The sequence below is a fragment of the Antechinus flavipes genome, chromosome 2 (genome assembly GCF_016432865.1).
Source record: "Antechinus flavipes isolate AdamAnt ecotype Samford, QLD, Australia chromosome 2, AdamAnt_v2, whole genome shotgun sequence".
Classification (NCBI taxonomy): Eukaryota; Metazoa; Chordata; class Mammalia; order Dasyuromorphia; family Dasyuridae; genus Antechinus; species Antechinus flavipes.
The window spans coordinates 105,526,663-105,541,967 of record NC_067399.1 but is presented as its reverse complement, the minus strand read 5'-3'; positions in this window follow the sequence as shown (position 1 = coordinate 105,541,967).

The window sequence follows — 15,305 nt, the reverse complement described above, 5'->3', positions numbered from 1 at the left end:
GCATTGGATCAATCATGTTATCTTCCCCCTTACTTAATAAACTCCTGAGGCTTTTTATTGTCTCCAGTAGTGAATATAAAAATTCTGGTTCACATTCAAAGCCCTATATACTCTATCCAACTCTGACCATTCCAATCATCTCAATGCTACCCGACACATACTCTTTATTCCATATACTGGCCTTTTATTTTTTCCACAAGAAATACATTCCATTTCTCAGCTCTCAGCACTTCTCTGATGATCATTCATGCTCTAAATGTTTACTTTCCTCTGCTCTAATTGCTGATTTCCCTAGATTTCTTTAAGTCCCAACAAAAAGTCTGCCTTCTACAGGAAGATTTCCTCAATCTGTTTTAAATCCTGTGACCTCTCTTAATTTTCTCTTATTTATCTTACATGTAGCTTGCCTCATACTTGTTTGTGTGTTGTCTATTTTGTCATTGCTTTTTTGTTTCACCTGTCTAGCATCTTCAAATCATTGTTTTTAATAATGTTTTTACACTATAGAAGTAGGAGATTTCTATATATGATACTTTCATTTCATTTGAGAGGAAGAGACTTTCAAGTTTTAATAGCATTAAGGAGATACTTCTGGGAAGCATACATAAAATAAATAGATAGATGGTATACTCATTTTCCCTGCCATTTAATGAGTCAATATTATGTTAAGATTAATTATGTCTTTGAAAAAGAATTTTACTATTAAATTGCTTATATTATGGTCAATATTATTTAGGTTCCCACAAAATTGAAATAATTTAAGTGTCATTTAGGATTATATGTCTATTTTCTCAACAAATAGGTCATAAGTGAAGAATAAATTTGAACCAAGTGCGTACTTCATAAAATACCTAAATTGTTTTATAGTCCATAAAGCCACAGATATAAAGAGATACAGGGTGAAAATGAGATGAAGAAGAGCTGCTGAGACTTAACAAATCAAAGTTTCTAATAAAATATATGGTATTTTATTAACTGATCTATCCTTACTTTCATAGTTCAGTAATAACTGGTGTTAATGATTACAATCATGAGTCATTGAAAGATTAGGAATGAAAAACCATTGAAAATTGTAGAGGGATGAAACTCTGAAAAAGTGTACTTGAAACAAGGATTCTTACAGCAAGGTGTTAATGCAGTGGAATTGATAATACAATGATTATCTAGTTTAGCATGATGATTAATAGTTTTCTAGTTCAGTATGATTGAATTAATATTACAACAAATAATGGTTCCCTAGTGATATTAATAATTGGCTTATACTCAGTATGATGAACAGATTTAATTGTAATAGAATATTTAAGAGGTCAGAGTCAGACCTAGAGATAGACTCGGAAAGACTCAGAGAAGACAGTGTACTGGAGGCTGGAGTTCAAGCTCTGGGATGGAGAAAGACATTCCATCTTTGATTAGGCTCCTGGTGGTTCTTTTTAATTTCTCCACTGAAACCAAGTCCTGTCTGAAAGCCCTTCAGAAAACTAGCCAAGCCCCAGGCAAGGAGACAGACTGTGATGAAGACAATAAAGACTTGTAGACTTTTTCTCTGGCTATTCTTGTGGTGATTACTCAGTTGAAATGAAGGCTGGTCCAAAGACCTACAGAAAGCTAACCAGAACATTACATTTTGGTGCCTGAACATGGGACTAAGAATTTACACTCAGCAGTTCAGATTGGCATGATCCTGAGTTTAGTGGAAAAGTCTCAGATCCTGAATTCAGTGGAAAAGTCTCCATGACCTAGAAATTAGGTACAATATTAGACAAGAAGGAAACTTTGTTAAGGGTTAAACTAGTGTTTCAGCTGAAATGGGACAAATGCTTAGAAAGGAGCCTTCTCCATCCCAAGGAAAGTGTGTAGAAAGCATAGTTAAACTAATAAAAAAACAAGATTTGATTGTTACTTGGAAGCAGATCATTGAACCCTTCAAAGCACACATTCTCTAAGAATGTGTTCTCTAAGAAAGAAGAATTAGATTCAGATGATTGGAGACTAGTTGGAGAGCAACTATTTGAATATCACAATGATAATAGTCCCATTTCAATTTCTAAAGAAACATTCTATATATATATATATATATATATATATATATATATATATATATATATATACAATTGGCTTTAAGGAATTACATAAGTATTAGAATAAGGAAAAAGAAAGAAAGAACAGGATGGGGAAGGTACTAATAAAACAGTTGAAAAGCATGAAAAAATAGACAAAAAAAGAAGTTAAGTACAATACTGATGAAATTAAGGAGTGTGATGCTTCACAGCAGAAACCATGAGGGCATTCCCATCCCCTGACCTACCCCCTTCTATTAACCCTCCATGGTGGAAAGAGAAGGAAGAGGGGGAGAGGCAGTGACACCATAAGTGTCATGCATGCAGTAGCTTTGTCCACCCCCTATGACAAGATTACAAAATGAACTAGTTAAAGCTAAAAAAAAAAAAAAAAAAAAAAAAAAAAAAAAAAAAAGACAGAATATATCTGATTTAAGAATAGAAGCAAACCCTATTATTCAAGAGTTTGACTCTTCAGATCAAGAAAGGAGAAGATACACTAAAGATTTGAAAAAGACTTGCACTCTTTATGGCTCTACATTATCTTATGTTCAGATGGTATTAGAGAATTTGACTTATAAAAATTTAACCCCTTGTGAGTGGAAATCTATAGCAAGGACATGTTTAGAACCTAGACAAAACTTGTTGTGGCTTTTGGAGTACAGTGAACTATGTAGAATACAAAACCAACAAAATAGGCAAACTGGAGTTAATAGACAAGTTACCCTTGATCAACTAGCAGGTAAAGGTCAGTATGCAGATGCTTTAGCACAGATTAATTACCCTTTGATAGCATATGAGCAAATTGCTGCTGTTGCCATCAAAGCATGGGGCTCCCTCCCAGGAGGGCAAGATAGAGGGAAAGCCTTCAAAAAAATAGAGCAAGGTCCAAATGAACCCTTTGCTGATTTCGTGGGACATCTGCAGACAGCTGTCATATGAACTATTTGTGAAAATGCAGCAATAGGAATAATGATAAAACAACTTGCTAGAGAAAATGCTAATGAGGTTTGTAGAAGAATTATACAAGGACTACACAAAGATATTCCTTTAGAGGAAACATTAAGAAGCTGTGCCACAGTGGGCACAAATGCCTTTTATACCCAGGCTATAGTGTTCTCGGCAAGGGATTTCCAGAGAGATACGTCAGTGCTTTCAATGTGGTAAAGTAGGGCATCTGAAAGCTCAATATTGGCATAGAGATAGAGTGAGAGGACAGAATGAGAGAACAAAACCCCAAACCCTATGTCTGAAATGCAACATTCCCTTCCACTGGGCCATAAACTGTAGATTGACTAAGAGAAAAAAAAAAAGGCAGGGCCCAGCACCAAGACCTCAAACAAAAACAGATAGGGCATGATGGCAGCTGAGGTTACACCCAGAGAGTCTTTAGAACTTCAGGACTCAGATATATCAGTCAGCCAAAAAGCAACCAGATGGGAGAAAGGGATTACATATGAGGAGAATATAGGCTTTTTAACCTGCAGAAGGGCAGTGTCCAGTGCAAGCAGCTCCAATATAATCTTCAGGTGATGTAGAGAGATCCAGAAAGTAGTGAATGGAAGGGACCAGATAGGTTAACTGATTGGGGGAGAGGGTTTGCTTATATCTCTAAAGATGGAGAAGGAATCAGATAGGGGCCAATGACCCATATTTACCTTGTCCATCAGAGAGAGACAGAAAAAGAGAAAAAACCTTGAAACAAAGGAAAAAAAACCTAAGAAATATCTGACACTGAAAGAGCATGGCTGATAATGAGAATGTTATAGAACTACAAAACCCACAGGAATCATTGAATTCCCTGAGATGAAAAAATGTTGATAAAACTGTTGCAAAACTTCAAAACCAGCAGGAAATCATTGGATTCTCAGACACATGATGAGACTATTGCAGGTCTTCAAAACTTGCAGGAATCATTGGATTCTCTGACACATGAAGTAATGGACAATAGATTGGTTTTGGACTATTTCTAGGACTTATGGATATGTATAATTCCTCATATTGATTCGTGTTGTTTGTTACATCACTACTAGCTTGTCTTATATTGCTATACCTCCCATGTTGATGGATTTATGTATATCTGTTTCAAATGAGACCCTTCAGAAACCTGCTAATCTGGTTTGATTCCCATTTCATCTCCCTTCCTAAGACATCAGGGAGGGTATGATCACCTCCTTTTATAGTGTCTTCACCCCCTTTTCTGGAAAGTCAGGGAGGGCATGATCACCTCCTTTTTGGGGTTTTCACTTTCTTGAGAAGTCAGGGAGGCCATGACTACCTACATTCTAAAACAAAAGAAAGCAGGAGATGTTGAGGGATGAAACTCTGAAAAGGTATACTTGAAACAAGGATTCTTACAAGATGCTAACTCAGTGGAATTGATAATACAATTGTTATCTAGCATTATGATTAATAGTTCTCTAGGTCAGTATGATTGAATTAATCTTACAACAAATAATGGTTCCCTCGTGATATAATGATTGGCCTATACTCAGTATAATGAATGGATTTAATTATAATAGATAATTTAAGAGGTCAGAGTCAGACCTAAAGACAGACTGTGAGACAGATTCAGAGAAGACAGGACCAGAGGCTGGAGTTCAAGCGCTAGGATGGAGAGACATATTTCATCTTTGATCAGGCTCCTGGTGGTTCTCCTTCATTTCTCCACTGAAATCAAGTCCTATTTGAAGGCCTTCCAGAAAGCTAGCTGAGCCCCAGGCAAGGAGACAAACTGTGAAGGAGACAATAAAGACTTTTGGACTTTATCTCTGGCTACTCTCATGGTGATTACTCAGCTGCAATGAAGGCTGGTCCCAAGACCTCCAGAAAGCTAATCAGAACATTACAGAAAACATTAATCTATCTTCAGCCTAGTTCAATCAACACAAATTTTGTTGTTTTCTAATTCTTCATATAATAGCCAATGAATGAGCCTATGCTAATTTTTCATCAATCACCTAAATCCTATCCACTCTATCTTTCATGCATGACACAGTGTTTCCAAAATATTAGTAGAGATCATCTTATGGGTTTATGTGTTCAATATGTCCAAAATTCAATTAATATATTTGAATGAATATCATGCCTCCTCTGTCCTATCAATGTTTAGAAACTAATACCTTTCCATGTATCTTCTAAGTGCCTTGTTAATTATTTGTCATAGTGTTTGTAATGGATGAAGGTATTATATTATTCACATATTAATCACATATTGATACAATAACAAAATTATTGTACCCTATTCACATATATTATTCACATATTCATATTGTTGATAATGGATGAAAGTATTATATTATTCACATATTAATCACATATTGATACAATAATATAAAATTATTGTACCACATGCATATACATGTGTGTATGAATATACAAAACATAAATAAGCATATAAATATGCTTGTGCATACATACACTGTATACATACACACATATCTCTATGCGTCTGTGTAGAATGACAGCAGTATAGATTTAGAATATATGCTTGTTTGTATATCTTACAGAGAAATTCATCAAAATTATGAATATTATTATTTCAGAAATAGAATCAATAGTGACTAATAATATCATAAAAATACTTTTACAGAATTTTCCATGACCCTATATTTACTGGAATTAGGTATCACACGAGGCACAGTCTTGTAGGCTTGCCAAAGTTTCATAAATAGTAACTAGCACAAAACTAAAGTTAAATGGATTTTTTTTTTTAGATTGTGAGTTCTACAAGATGCTCCCCCCTTTTTCAAAATATCATTGTTCTATTTTAATTAAGTCCTACAGCATTGCAGAAGAGCCCCTGAATAAGATTAATATGCATTCAAGAGATTTGTGGTATAACTCCACAATGAACAAAAAATGAATAAAGAATGCTTGTAGCCCTGCTTATTACATGCAGATAGATGGGTAACCTTTAGAACTCATCCATCTCTCAACGTAAAAAGATATTCACTTCTTTATTCTTAGGATGAACTCCCAGTTCCCAACTTTTATCAATAGAGTAGATGCATAAACACTGGTCACATTCAAGATTATAGGAGTAAAATGAAATGCTCTAGTTTCTAACACCATTACATAAACCCTCACTGGTGTGTTCCCCATTCAATCTTGATATACATTCTTTTAGAAAAAGACATTTACTGAGAAAGCATACTAAGAAGATTTAATTCAAAACAATCCTCTCAAAGTCTGGGAGCATACTTTCCCATAAAAATACATAAATTCATACATAGCAAGAGTGGCTTCAAATTTAGAGTACAAGGATGATGAGGAACACATGGTACCATGTTTCCCCGATAATAAGACACTGTCTTATTATTTTTTTTGGACAGAAAAACCCCAGAGGGCTTATTTTCAGGGGAGGGCTTATTTTAATGAACATTGACAGCAATGTTCCCTGAGTGCTCCTTCTATCCTCCATCATGCCCCCTCACTCCCGCTGACATACCGGGTTTTTATGTTGTCCTGCCTCAGCTCTCCTCCCCAGCACTGCTCTCAGTGGTGCCAGCAAGCAAATCACTGGGGAAGAACAGGATGACGCGCTCACTGCTGCAGCTCTGATTGGATGCAGCTCAGAGTGTGGTGTGCGTTTCACCCGGGGCAGGGGTGGGGGGGTGCATACAGAGGGTACTGTAATATAGTGTGTAGCACAGGGGATCACCTTCACTACAGTAGAAATCTCAATAGGGCTTATTTTTTTGGGAGGGCTTATTTTAGAGGAATCTTACACAGTAAGAGGGCTTATTTTTGGGATAGGTCTTATTATCGGGGAAACATGGTAGAAAGACAAAGAAACAACTCATATATTTTAATTACTAGAAATCCTTTCTTGAGTATGTAGCAAACATTTTTCTCAGGTAAATGGAGTCATGTTCCTCAAACTATCTGTTTCTTTTGGTGGCTGTCTTGCTCTTTCTAGGTTTATTTGTGCATATGTATGCATGCTGGTACATGTGTATTTTGTAGAAATATATTTATCAATTATAAATTTATTACAATACTCATATATTTATACATATGCATATAAGTCTGCATCCTTACACATATATGTATGTGATGTGTATGTGGTAACATAAATGTCTATATGTTCTCATGCATGTGCAAATATTTGTGCATAGGTGGATTGTTATAGATATGTGCAGTGTGTATGTTTGTGTGTGTGTATATATATGTGTGTGTGTTTGCACATATATGGATTACATATATATACCTATTGACATTGTAGATAGGCATATATATGTGTTTACTTGTATAGATGTATAACCATACATACATCTACACAGGTGCACATATACATGCATAGATAATTTAGCTTAGTCTCAGAAATAACTGAGTTCAAATCTAGCCTGAGATACTTAATAGCTATGAGACATTGGGGAAGTTTCAACCTCTGTTTACCTTAATTTCCTAAACTATAAAATGGGGAAAAAAATAACACCTATCTTTCAGGGTTGTTGTAAGAATTAACTGATATATTTCTTGAATAAAATGGCCCATGATATAGTACTTCATAATAAGTACCATAATAAATAATAATAAAATATGTAAATATTTGTTCCCTTACCTCACCCCTTTTTTATATCCTTAGTTTCCTTGAAGTGTCTGTTAAAGTCCCACCTCCTATAGATGCAGAAAAAGCATTTGATAAAATCCAACATCCATCCCTATGAAAAACACTAGAGAAAATAGGAATAAATGGACTTTTCCTTAAAATAGTAGCAATTATTTAAAACCATCAGTAGGCATCACATATAATGGTGATAAACTGGAACCATTCCCAATAAGATCAGGAGTGAAACAAGGTTGTACACTATCACCATTATTATTTAATATCGTATTAGAAACACTAGCCTTGGCAATAAGAGTTGAGAAAGATATTAAAGGAATTAGAGTAGGCAATGAGGAAACCAAACTATCACTCTTTGCAGATGATATGATGGTATATCTAGAGAATCCCAGAGATTCTACTAAAAAGCTATTAGAAATAATTCATAATTTTAGCAAAGTAGCTGGATACTTAATAAATCCCCATAAATCCTCAGCATTTTTATACATCACCAACAAAACCCAACAGCAAGAGATACAAAGAGAAATTCCATTCAGAATAACTGTTGATAGCATAAAATATTTGGGAATCTATCTGTCAAGGGAAAATCAGAAATTATAATACACAATAATACACTTTTCACACAAATTAAGTCTTATCTAAAGAATTGGAAAAATATTAAATGCTCTTGGATAGGGCAAGCAAATATAACAAAGACGACAATACTATCTAAACTAATCTATTTGTTTAGCATTATACCAATCAGACTCCCCAAAAATTATTTTGATGACCTAGAAAAAATAACAAAGTTCATATGGAAAAATAAAAGATCAAGAATTTCAAGGGAATTAATGAAAAAAAAATCAAATGAAGGTGTCTTAGCTGTACCAGATCTAAAATTATATTATAAAGCAGCAGTTACCAAAACCATTTGGTAATGGCTAAGAAACAGATTAGTTGATCAGTGGAATAGGTTAGGTTCAAAGGAAAAAACAGTCAATAACTATAGCAATCTAGTGCTTGACAAACCCAGAGACCCCAACTTTTGGGATAAGAACTTACTGTTTGACAAAAATTGCTGGGAAAATTGGAAACTAATATGGCAGAAACTAGGCATCGACCCACACTTAACACCATACACCAAGATAAGGTCAAAATGGGTTCATGACCAGGCATAAAGAATAAGATTATAAATAAATTAGAGAAACACAGGATAGTTTACCTCTCAGATCTGTGGAAGAGGAAGGAATTTATGTACAAAGAAGAACTAGAGATCATTACTGATCACAAAATAGAAAAATTTGATTATATCAAACTGAAAAGTTTTTGTACAAACGAAACTAATGCAGACAAAATTAGAAGGGAAGCAATAAACTGGGAAAATATTTTTTACAGTCAAAGGTTCTGATAAAGGACTCATTTCCAAAATATATAGAGAATTGACCCTAATCTATAAGAAATCAAGCCATTCTCCAATTGATAAATCATCAAAGGATATGAACATACAATTCTCAGACAAAGAAATTGAAACTATTTCTAGCCGTATGAAAAGATGCTCCAAGTCATTATTAATCAGAGAAATGCAAATTAAGACAACTCTGAGATACCACTACACACCTGTCAGACTGGCTAGAATGACAGGGAAAGATAATGGGGAATGTTGGAGGGATATGGGAAAACAGGGACACTAAGACATTGTTGGTAGAATTGTGAATACATGCAATAATTCTGGAGAGCAATTTGGAACTATGCTCAAACTGTGCATACCCTTTGATCCAGCAGTGTTACTACTGGGCTTATATCCCAAAGAGATTTTAAAGAAGGGAAAGGGACCTGTATGTGCAAGAATGTTTGTGGCAGTCCTTTTTGTAGTGGCTAGAAATTGGAAATTGAATGGGTGTCCATCAATTGGAGAATGGCTGAATAAATTGTGGTATATGAATATTATGAAATGACCAACAGGATGATTTCAGAAAGGCCTGGAGAGACTTACACGAACTGATGCTGAGTTAAACGAGCAGGGCCATTATATACTTCAACAACAATACTATATGATGATCAATTCTGATGGACCTGGCCATCTTCAGCAATGAGATGAACCAAATCAGTTCCAATGGAGCAATAATGAACTGAACCAGCTACACCCAGAGAAAGAACTGTGGGAGATGACTAAGAACCATTACATCGAATTCCCAATCCCTATATTTTTGCCTGCCTGCATTTTGGATTTCCTTCACAGGCTAACTGTACAATATTTCAGAATCCGATTCTTTTTGTTCAGCAAATAACAATTTGGTCATGTATACTTATTGTGTATTTAATTTATGCTTTAATATATTTAAAATCTACTGGTCATCCTGCCATCTAGGGGAGGGAGTGGGGGGAAGGAGGAGAAAAATAGGAACAAAAGGTTTGGCAATTGTCAATGCTGTAAAATTGCCCATACATACAACTTGTAAAAAAAAAAAAGCTATTAAAAAATAAAAAAGAAACATGTATGCTGAGAAGTACATATATATATATATAAGTATACATATATAATTATTATTATTCTGTAATCTCAAAAAGTATATTGTATTTAATTTTTATATATTTGACTTCTTTACTATTTATTGTTGTTGCTATTAAATAAGTTGGAATGGGCATATTAAGCTCCTCAGCACTTATGTTTGTACTATCTCTTTTTCCCTTAAAATATATTTTCTCTGCATGTATTGGGGATAGTGGATGAATATGAATTTAGTGTTGGTAAACACTCCTCTGAGCATATTTGTATGAATCTTTGTTTTCTTAGTATTTGACATCTAACTTCCTAGCTACAATTTCTTTGATTCCCAAATTCTGAAGAGAAATTTTTGTTGTATACTAAATTTATAATTTCATTCAGAAAAAAAAAGAAAAGAAAAAGTAGTACCTTTTGGAAGCTTCATTATCTTTCTCTGAAAATGAACCGAAATATTCTCTCTACCTGTAGTATTTATTTATGGTTGGTTTCTTTTTCTCTTGCTTATATTTGTTGTTTTATTGTTTGTTTGCTTGTTTTAAATAGCTATTGGTATAATCAAGTTCTAACCCTGAAGTATGAGCAATAATGTCCTAAGTCTTAGGTCTTTCTTAGTGTCATTTTTCTGAGGTCTCTCCCAGGACACAATCTTGGGCTTTCCTTTCCATTTCTAAGCCCCAGGTAGAGTATCCTGTCATAAAGTCTCAAAAATGATCTTATTTAATGTGGTACCTTCAGTGGTTGCAATCTTCCTTGTAATTGAAACTTCTCTCTTCCAGTAGACCCACAGCCAGCAGGGTCCCAACCCCTTTGCTACTGCACACAGCCAATGTGTGCTAGGTACTTCTCCCCTGTAGAAGCAGCCTAATGCAGGACACATCTGATCAGCACAACTGTGCTATGAATCTCTTCACATAGCAAAGAGTTTCAATCTTCTACTCAGCCTGTAGATCTCCATACTTACTATGTGATGAAAGTTTCTAAGGCTGAGGGTGCCTTTCAACCCCAGTTGCACTTAGGGCTTGTTGTCTGCTGATTCCACAGAGTGGGCCTGAAGATGTTTGTACTTCACTCAGATTGAATCTCTGCCCTCCCTCTTTTTCTTTCTCCCTTCTTTCCTTCTTTCCTTCCTTCCTTCCTTCATCACATTTCCCAATTACTGAGACACAGAAATATCTGATACCGAAAGAGATTGTCTAATTCTTATATCGTTTCTGGCTACAGTTAAAAATAGTTCTTGGTAAAAAATTGGAAAAGTATGTAATATATTTTGTAAATTATAATGCTTTACATTACATCAAGTTTTAAGATATATCTTGATGAAATAGAAGGCATCTACTATGTATGATTTATTTTGAAAAACCGTTCCATTGTTTCCAAAATTAAATGTCACCAATTATAGGATGCAGTCCTCAAGGGCATCATTGTTTTAAACATCTTAAATGTCTAATCAAATTATCTTTTGCTAATTCCAATATAAAGATCTCATAACATTTTATGCAAGTACCATGTATATTAATGACTAAAAATTTGAATCAAGCTCTGGATGAAAATAAAAAGCATACAAATTATAGAAAGTCAATTGTGGAAACATACAGATATTATCTTTCATTTATTCACAAGACACTTTTCAAAATCCAAATATGTCTGAATATGTGGTATTTTCTGGGAAAAATACAAAGGACATGGAAACTGATATTCTATCACTAGAATATTTCTATAATACACATTCTTACACACACACACACACACACACATATATATATATATATATTTTTTCAAGAACATAAAATCTAGCAACATGTTTAGGAATGTTCTTTAAATAGCTCTTTCTTTTAACATTCCTGAGCAGTCAAAAGAAGATGTGTTTTATTTTAAACTAGATAGAACAAAATCTGCTCTCTTAAAGGTAATTCAGAATCAACCATTCATCTCTTTGATCCTAATATATTACTTTGGCATTTATCTTAACAAGGGGTGAGTGGATGGGAAAGTCTCCATCAGCTGTATGAGCTAATAAGATAGGTTACAACAAGCTTACCATAGTTTCACCAATGAACTCACTGTAGGAAGTTAGAAAAGGGTAATTTCTGAATCATTTATAAAGCATTAATCATCCATTCAGTAGTATCCAATTATAACCAGCTTCCCTGATACTGAAATATAAGGTCAAGAGGGATTTTAAATGACTCCCAAAAATATGCCTCGTTATTGGGGAAAAGTGAAAAATACTGAATTCCAGTTAATAGTATTTATGAAATTTGGATAACACAGAGCCAAGTCTGGCTTTTTTACATGTTGCTTTTAGACTTTTCCTTCACCTATTTAGTTTGAGGCAGCTTTTAGAAACCATCATTTTAATAAGAAATGTGCTTATATTCCTGCAAAAGCAATCTGCAGAATACAAATATTGTTAATAACCACACATTAAAGATTCATTAGAAGAAAACCTTTCTCCCAGAGAGGCAAGCATTGTTTTACATGAATAAAAGACTAAAAATAATTGGCATGTGTAAGAAATTATGACTAGGAATTCAGATGTAATGATGGGGTCAATTGAGTAAATCAATCAAATTAATACTAAATCATCTAACAAAATTATGCAGTACAATGCTCTGCTACTTTACCCTACTGGGAATTTGTCTTTATTGAATTAAAGCAATCAAAGGCTTCAACTAAGTATGAAAAGGCCCTGGTTAAGCTCAATATGAACTAAATATGACATATTGCACAAGGAAAATGTTACAATTGGTTAAGAAAACTTGGTCATTCTAGTAATAAATTGGACCTTGAGATAATGAGGAGAAAGCATTCCAACTGAATTCCAAGAAGGAGTTCTTTAAAGTATGTAGAAGTGAGAAGAAAATACTTTGACAACAGCTTTGTTCTCCATCCTCCTAAAATGGAGGAAGATCTTGAAAGATTTGAAGTGTTCATAGAGTTCTTAAGTTTTCTTTTTTCAATTGTTGACTAAGCATCATCCATAGAAAAATAAAATCTAGTGGGAATGCCCACATTAGCATCAACAGACTGCAAGAAGATCACAAATTCTACAAAAATAAAAAATGCCCATCAACTAAATATCATATCTAACATTTTGTGTATTCTACAAATGGGAAAAAATATTATTTCCAGCAAACAATGAATCAATGCTTTTATATTCTCTAGTTTGAGTTTACTTTTCTTTTTCTCTGTATATACTTTGGAGAGTGCATGTCATGAATTCTGGGAAGATGAATTATGTCAATCTTTTAAAACTGTATCCCATTAGCTAATACAGTTTTCTTAAAAATTACTGAAATATGACTATGTGATAATCTACCTATATTCATGGTTTGATGCATACTGGTGGGAGCTCATGAACCACGTAACATTAGAAAAAGACAACTTCTGGATAGCTCTAGAATCCTAAAAAATATGTAATAACTACACTGTGGCTAGCAAACATGAGTTAAGCCTCACAGAATGACTACAAGGAAAAAATGGAAATACAAATTAAATACAGAAATACAAATATAAATTCCAATTAAAATAGCAGAACCAAATAGATATTTTAGATAATTGTTACAACAATTTCATTGAGAAAAAAAATTTAAACAGGAAGCTGGAATTTTAAGAACTTGTCAAATCAGTAACAGTGCTGGAGAACAAATAGTGAAATGTAAACCATTTCTCCTAAAAGAAAAGGATATTACTATTGGAATAAAATTCATTGTTACATTTTCAAATTTGGTAACTATATTATGTAGTTTTAGTTTTAATAGTTTTTCTTCTATAAGATAATTTGGTTTGAAAGTAGGTGATTCTTTTTCTAGAAATGACTGAAAATAATGGCCAAAGTTAATATATCTGTGTGCATTTATTATATCATAGGTTTGTTTAGTATTAGTAGTACTTGCATATCTATTTTATTAAACAGAAATACATATATGTGCATGTGTTTGCATGCATGCACTTATCTATACACACACATATTTTCAGTAGTGTTATCAGTATAGGATACTAAGGTGCCCAGATTGGACCTTGGATGTATTAGTTCATCATATTTATTAATACTGAAATACTTTGTAAGTGATTTGGTCTATCATTTGATTCACATCATGTACAGTAGAAATTAAGATGTGCAAGTGTCCCAAATGAAGCTTTGTCTGCAAGTAAGAAATATAAGCACTATATACCAGAGGCAAGATTTTAGAATATGCCTTCTTAAAAGCCTTTATGACCCATCAATGCAATGTTTATGTTTTTCTTCCTTTTGTTAGATTCTCTGTGTATGTTTCTATTTCTGTCTCTCTGTCTCTGTCTTTGACTGTAAGTTTGTTGGTCTGTCTGTCTGCATGTCTCTGTATCTCTGTCTCTCACATACCAACTTACCCATAAACACACACACCCCATACCACATATAAATAGATGTGCAAATACATATCTATGTATGTGTGTATATATAGTGAATGCATACATGTGTATAACATGTATGTATGCATATATGTATTATAAATCATGTTTAATAAGAATATATGTTTCTTTTTTGCCCTCTCCATCATAATATGAATACATGGCTGTTCCTCATCTGAGGTTCATTTGGAAGCTAAGTGAGTCTTTGAAAATATTTTTTAAAAAACATTAAAATCTACTCAGGCTTAGATTAGATGATCTCTGAGTTCCCTTACAACTCTCACATTTTGTACTGCTATGGTTCTCTATGTAACTGTGACTTAAAACCCATTAGAAAAAAAATCACCAGAAACTGATTAATCAATATTCCATGCCTATATAAGAGACAATGCAAATAAAAGATTGAAAGAGAAGAGTTTCTGATTTTGTGGCTTTCATCACTGAAAAAGAAAACACATGATTCTGTGGTTTTCAAGCTTTTTAAGAGGTAGAAAAACTGGAAAAGATTTGACATGTTGGAGAGTCAACACGAAAATTATATCCCTAGCTCCATCATATTACTTAAAAGCTTTTTGAGAATTTTCCTTTGGGTTGAAATTTTAGGCTCCTCTTGTTTAAATTAAAATATCTCTCCCATCGAGAGAAGTTGCCAACTATATATTTCTGTTATATTCTCATCTTTATAACTTCTCTGATTTTTGTTTTCTGTAGGTGTGCATAAGAAGATCCATTTGTGATTTAAAAAAAAGAAATAGGAAGAGGGAAGGAAAGAGAGAGGAAGAGGGCTAAAAGAAGAAACAAA